Source organism: Lytechinus variegatus, chromosome 13 (assembly GCF_018143015.1).
Source record: "Lytechinus variegatus isolate NC3 chromosome 13, Lvar_3.0, whole genome shotgun sequence".
In the NCBI taxonomy this organism is placed as follows: domain Eukaryota; kingdom Metazoa; phylum Echinodermata; class Echinoidea; order Temnopleuroida; family Toxopneustidae; genus Lytechinus; species Lytechinus variegatus.
In genome coordinates, this window is record NC_054752.1 from 766,775 (window position 1) to 773,941 (window position 7,167).

The following is a 7,167-nucleotide window of genomic DNA, read 5'->3' on the forward strand; positions in this document are numbered from 1 at the left end:
ATCTTTACAGGACTTAAATGTGAGCTTATCATCCAAGTTTAAAACTTCAAAGGGCAATTCAATTGATATGGAGTAGAGAAAAAAAAACTAAAGTGTAATGCTGAAAATGTCATCAAAGTCAGATATCAAACAAGAAAGTTATGATATTTAAATATTTTGGACGATCTAAGAAAACAATTAGTTCACATTCTGGTATAAATTAATCACCATTTCTTTTGTATTTTATTGAATGATATATTGTCATTTTCGCTTCATTATAATGTGAAAAAAGGTTTGTTTCCTCAATGAATTATCAATATTGTAACCGTTTGTGAAATGATGAGTTCTCTTTCTGCAAAAAGTAAATTAATTTTCAGCACTATGCTTGTGTGTATTTTTTTTCCAAATATACTTTTTTTTTTTGGTTATACTTTTCCTTTGAAGTTTTGTGTAAACCACTGTGTGAATGGGTAATATTTATCAGATGTTTAAAGTATAACAATTGGTTTATACATTCCTGTACAGTATGGATAATATAGATAATTTTGTGACCATGATGTCAAAGTGTAGTGTATATTGTGGTGTTATTTGGTGTTGTGCTCAAACCTTTTATAGAATAGAGGTCGATTCTGAGTCATATAATATAACATAACAAATACAATAATCAAATGATGGGTACCTAAGCAACACACTGGGGCCGCAAGATGGCTGGAGGCGGGGGCTGCATGTGGGTGCTTCAGCCCCCCTCCCCCAAACTGTTTTGCAATAACCATCCACACAGTGACCATCAAGTTATGATGCAAGTTTTGCCCCCCCCCTCACTTTGAATATTATGTGCAGCCCATGTATTATAATACCAAGGTACATTCATATAGTTACTGCTATACCTCATTATTATAGGAAGTATAATTGAAGGGGATGGGTGAAAATGTCTATATGATGAGGCTATTTATTTCATAAAGCTGTTATGGATGCTAATCTCATTCTAATACTAATAATATGCAACATTTATATAGAGCTTTAAATGTTTCTAAGTGCTGCATACTATTAACCCGGCTTTAGCATGACTATCCTGATCGGACGCTAGAGCATTCAAGGAATTCCTTCCTACTGGGTACCTATTTACTACACTTGGGTGAAGAGTGGCAAATGTAGATAAATGTCTTGCTAAAGGATGCAGGTGCCATAGTGGGATTTGAACCCCAGACCTTGTGATTCAGGATAATGAGCCACAGCACCTCTACATTTGATTACTAATCAGCTAAAGGTGAAATCTGATTGTTGTACAATAAAGTTATCATTTTTGCCAAGCATCTGAAAGAAAAAATAAATGAAATATATGTTCAAACTTTGATCTGCTGAAAATTAACTCAAGTATGTCAAAATGAGGGGTTGATGTTATGAAATTTTGCACAAAAAAATGTTTACCAGTCTTGCACAAGAAAGGCTTCCCCGTCAGGCTTAACCCTATCTAGGCCGGGGTATTTTGGGAGTTCCTATGGCCTGGGGGGGGGCCTCCCAGGCCCCCCCTAAGATCTCGGCCGTCGACCGCGCGATCATGCCGAAAATTGGCACACGGGTTGCCTGGGACATAATCTACAAGATTGTATAGTAATTTATTTCATGCGAATTGCTATTAAGTGATTATGCTAATTTATGCGTAATTAGTATGCGAAATCATACTTTTTCCTCTAACTCCCTAAATAAAGCTCCAAATGTACTAATTTTTGGTATAGAAACTCTTTGTGGTGTCCTAAGAAAGAGTACATGAAAAAAATTGTGATATCATATCATTTTCTTATGTATTATATTGTTTTTTGCAATTTCTTATGCATTTCTTTGTTTTTTTGACCTTTTGTTTTTCATTGTTTTTTCAATGAAATTTGTTGGGGACTCTTCTGTGATCATAAAAAGCATAAAATGAATACATTTAGACTAGCAAAACTAAAAATAACCATACATTTATGAAATTTGGTTGAAAACACAATTTGCATTGACTTTGTACACGAAATCACGTTTTTGAGCAATTTTCGGTCTGACATGCACTTACATAATGTTGCGTAATTTCGGAACCACATACCAGGGGGGCGTGTCATGAAGGTACTTTGTCCGACAAGTTCCGTTTTATCCGACAATTACCATAGTAACAGTACCTCTCTGCCAATCAGAATCAAGGGAAGATGTCAGATCTGACAACTTGTCGGACAAAAATGTTGATGAAACGCTCCCCCGGGTGACGCAAAATTGGTCTCAAAAGTTGCGCAAGACTTGAAAGTAAAAACTCAGCGAGCGGCGCGGTCAAAAAATTTCGCACGGCGAAAATATCGAGCGATTCGTTGAGGGGGGGGGGGGCCTCCGAGGCCCTCCCCCCCCCCTGGCCTAGATAGGGTTAAACATTATGTGTAAAAGCTTTGTGAAAGACCACCCAAATGTATTATGGGGGAATAGCAGCCATTATTAACCGTATCAGACATCTGAGCAGGGCAACTTTAATACATTGTTGCCTGCTTAAGACTGGGATCGAATGGCCGGTGAATACATTTCCAATTGTTTATCCACGGACCCAATTTATTTGGTTGCACTTCTTTATTCCGAAGGTTCTTTATTTCGAAGGTTCGTAATTCCGAAACACGTAAATTGCCTATACCTCGATGTTCGTTAATCCGAAAACGTAAAAGGGTTCGTTAATCCGAATATTTTGTGGCGTTATTCCGAAGGTTCGATAATCCGAAAACGAAATAAGGTTCGATGTTCCGAAGGTTCGTTAATCCGAAAACGAAATAAGGCTCGTTTATCCGAAAACAAAATAAGGTTCGTTGTTCCGAAGGTTCGTTAATCCGAAAACGAAAGCTTCGTTAATCATTACATTTTCGGACTGACGAACTTTCGGAATTACGAACCTCATTTCGTTTTCGGATTAACGAACCATCGGAATTACGAACCTCACTTCGTTTTCGGACATACGAACTTTCGGAAATACGAACCTTTGGAATAACGAAGCTTCGGAATTACGATTTATTGCCCGCTCAGGAAAGTTAATGAGAAAATGCGTGGAAATGCAGCAGGAAATAAGGCAGAGCGAACATCCGGGTATTCTATGCGTTTGTTTACGCGTCCTTGAACCGCACAGTGCTTCAATGTCTGTCAAATTGAGACAATGCTGGATAGAGTGGCCTGTATTCTGAAGTCAGGTTTAACTTAGACCATGGTCTAACTCTGTGCTAAAATTAATGGAAGCCAAAAGTGTCAAAATTTTTACTAAGTTGTATGTTTCTTACCTTTACTGCGCTCTTTCCTGATTCATCGATGGTGAAGACAATCGTCTATTTATACTTCGTAGACAATTATCAATGACTTGAGAGCCAAATGAGTTGAAATATGATATCACTACCGTTAGTGATTTATGTAAAATTTTGCTTTCCATAGTTAAACCACAACTTTAAACCTGAGTTTAAGTAAAACCTGACTTCAGAATACGGGCCACTGTGTCCCCAGGCCATTAAAGCGCCATTTCAATTACATCACAATGGTAAAGTTCAGAGGCCCAGTCTGCTCAACATGACAAAAATAGAGTCCTGTTCTTAAATTCTAAAACGTCTAAATTGCTAAATTGATTTTTGCTCTAGATGTCTGATTTGGTTAAAAATAGCAATATTGACTTGCCTGGGGGCGAAAGGGCATATCGCCTTCAATAAATTGATATCACCCTCGTCTACAACTCTGGCGATATAAATCTAGTTGTGGCAATATATCTCGTATCGCCCTGAGGCCAGTCAATGGATAACTGAAAACGCTTTTAATAGTTCAGTGCTTGCCTCAACACTGGTGCAGTATTATGGTTCTTTTCATTGATTTTTTTAATTTATATTTTGCTTTGGATATTTGTGCATTGTACATGTAATTAATCTGTATAATTATCTGTTACAATCCAACATAATTATGTCATGTAAAAAAGAAAGAAATGAATTATTATCTTAATGTATTCTCCAGTGTAAGCATTAGGTATCTGAATTTTATTGCAAAAAGATTTTCATGTCATTTTATTTCATATAATATGCATTCATGACATCGTCATTGCAGAAATATATTTTTTAAGTTGTAAGAGGATTTAGGGTATTTTTTGTTTGGAACTGAATTAGGAATGATCCAATTTATATTAGTCTTATACCTAGGTCTCAGTGTAAGAATAAAAATGGATTGGTTTTATCAACTTTATGTTTTGGAGTGTATTTATGTGTATAAAATATTCAAAAACATTTGTGGATTTTTATTGTAGTTGTTGCTATTAAATATCAAGTTATTTAAAAGTCACCATTTGGATAAAGTGTATATGTTGTCGTTGTTGGGGGTTTGTATGTTTCATGGTTTTTATAATAATAATAATAATACATAGCATATAAACTATGCCTAATACTTGTTACTTATGAAGGGGGGCCAGATTGAAAATTTTACGTGGTTCTTTGAATTATGATGAGGATACATATATCTTTATGGTTGGATTTGAATGGTTCTACCGACTTCAGATTGCATAATGTTGAAGAGGCGTATTCCTCAGAGCGGGAGAACCCGCACTGAAAAGCCTTTCCACCAACTGAGCAGTTGACTTTTTTTTTTTTGTTTTGGGGTATTGGTTTTGTTTAATTTTTTAAAGGGAATACTCTTTTTCAAAGTGTTGTCAGATACACTGACATGAGAGTGTTTTAGCATTAAATATGTCAATATACGTGTATATTAATACACTCTATTCTCTCTCCCTCCAAACCCCATACCCCATATTGGTATCAGAGCAATACCCACCCCCCCCCCCCCCTCCCCGGAATAGGAAAAAAATAATAAAATTAATACAAATACAATACAAAGAGAAATAATAATGAAAAGAGGGCAAAGATATTTGAAAAAAATATATATGTTGTTGTCGTTAGTATTATTAAGGGGTTCAAGGTGGTGTATGCCCATTCTATCGTTTTTCACAGATTACAAGTATATATTCACGTGTTGAGAACCAACAAATAAAACAGGGCCGACATTTGACCTATGATATGACTTCCATTTTATTTATAAAAGACAAACTGGGTATTGTATTGTATTTATTTTTCGTCAATTAAAAAGTAATAACATTGATAGATATATGTTCAATTATAAATAAATAATAATTAAAAGGACGGAGGGTTTGCCCTACTCAGCGTTGATAACATATCAACGCTGTTTTACAGAGGGGTCGCTTTCATAGATAATATACATGTAAACATAATACAGGAAAGGAAAACCTTAATTGACTTACGATAAGACGTTGACAAGATGTCAAAAAGTAAGAAAAAAACATATTTACAATATATACACAAGATGACAGAGTAAGAATGAGGGATCTGAATTAAAAGTTACAAGAAGTCTGGAAGATTTTTTAAGGCTTTTTTTTAAATTCTGCTGGCCCAGTTCACGTTAACAAAAAAGTCAAATTTCTTCTGTTTTCTCCATCCTCTCTTTCTAATTTGTAAATCATTTGGGAACAGGGAACGATTATTTTTTAATAGGGATGCCTACCAAAATTAGACAAGCAAAGAAAATAAAAACAATGTAGATTAGGTTTTTAATTTAAAAAAAATGACGGTCATTATGGCAAGGGAAAATTTGACAAGCAAAAGAAAAAGGGGGCTCAATGCAAAAAAAGGAAAGTGATTTGGGTAAGGAACAATTTGAAAAACAAGTAAACGAATAGTTTTCACCTCAAAATAGGGGTACTTTCGATGAAATTTCTACTTGTATAATGCGAGCGAGCACTTTTTGTGACCATGAACTCACTAAACACAAACTTGAAATCCGAGCAGAATAATTTGTGCATGGTATAGGGTATATGGATATTGAAATGTCCTTGAGTAGATCTCCTTCAAACTGTCAATGCTCGCAAAATTTTCATCGTTATATAATGACCTAAAAGTTACTATATTTTCCAATTATTCTCCTCCCCTTATTTCATTCTTTTATCCATATACCTACTCCTTTTTCTCCTTCCTCTCTCGTCTTCTTCTTTTTCTTTCTGTTCTTGTTTTTTTTATATCCAGTGCATCCCACAAAAACCGAAACCGAGATTACGCGATGATTTATCATAACTTGAGTAGACAAGACAAATGAGCTACCAGTGTAAAGCTTAGAATCTTAGAAATCTCTTCTTTCATCTGAAATTTCTTGGATTATTCTTCATTCACGCATGAGTGAGCAAAACAATTTGAAGAAAGCTACCAAAAACTTATTTGGCGGGGGTATCTGAATTTCAAAAAGAAAATCACATGCCTAAAAAGTTCAATATTTACCCATTTATTTGATACCTTAATCGCAAAAAATTGTCAAAAAGTTCTGCTCCCTCCAAACAATGCTTTATTTCCATAATTTCATTTAAAAAAACGTATTTTCACCGGTTTCCCACAAAAGTTATCACGCGGGTAACATCGCTGATCGTCGACAAAACGGAGTGTCGAGTGATTCTGAACGCTAGCCTGTAAAACCCTTCATTTTATGAAATTATTGGATTTCAAGCTTTATTTCAAATTACCATGACTTTGTTATTTCTTGACCATTTTCTGTATTTGAGGTATCAATTTAAAGAGCAGATATTGAACTTTTTTTTATTGTGATTTTCTATTTGAAACTCAGATACAGCCTGCCAAGTGACTTGTTTGTATCCCCTCTTCAAATTGTTTTAATAATGATAATAATAATAATAGCTGTATTTATAAAGCGCTTTTTGCCAGAGGATACAAAGCGCTGCTATTATTACCCCGGCTTTAGCTCGAGCTACCATCACCGGCGCTCAGTGCATGCAAGGAATACTCTTGTTGGGTACCCATTCACCTCACCTGGGTCGAGTGCAGCACAGTGTGGATAAATTTCTTGCTGAAGGAAAATACGTCATGGCTACGATTCGAACACACGACCCTCTGTTTCAAAGGCGAGAGTCAAAACCGGTTTTTGCTCACTAATGCGTGAATGATAAATAATTCTAAGTAATTTCAGATGAAAGAGGAGATTCTCAGTTTTACAATGGTAGGTCATTTGTTTGTTGTATTTATGATTAAGTAATGATAAATCATCGATAAATCTCGGTTTCGTCTTTTTATTGGACGCAACGTTATGTATATTTGCACCGCCAGTAGGGGGACACGTCCCATTTGGCCCCCATCCGGGATCCACTTA

General features: G+C 35.6%; 1 long non-coding RNA gene across 1 annotated transcript; it reads right to left on the reverse strand.

The window, feature by feature from the left end:
• Window positions 1–371: 371 nt before the first annotated feature.
• LOC121426127 lies at window positions 372–2,638 on the reverse strand. The gene is made up of 2 exons (XR_005971561.1): window positions 2,375–2,638; window positions 372–1,446 (listed from the first exon to the last, which is right to left on the reverse strand). It is a non-coding gene; the product is annotated as an uncharacterized LOC121426127 (long non-coding RNA).
• Between the last annotated feature and the right edge of the window lie 4,529 nt (window positions 2,639–7,167).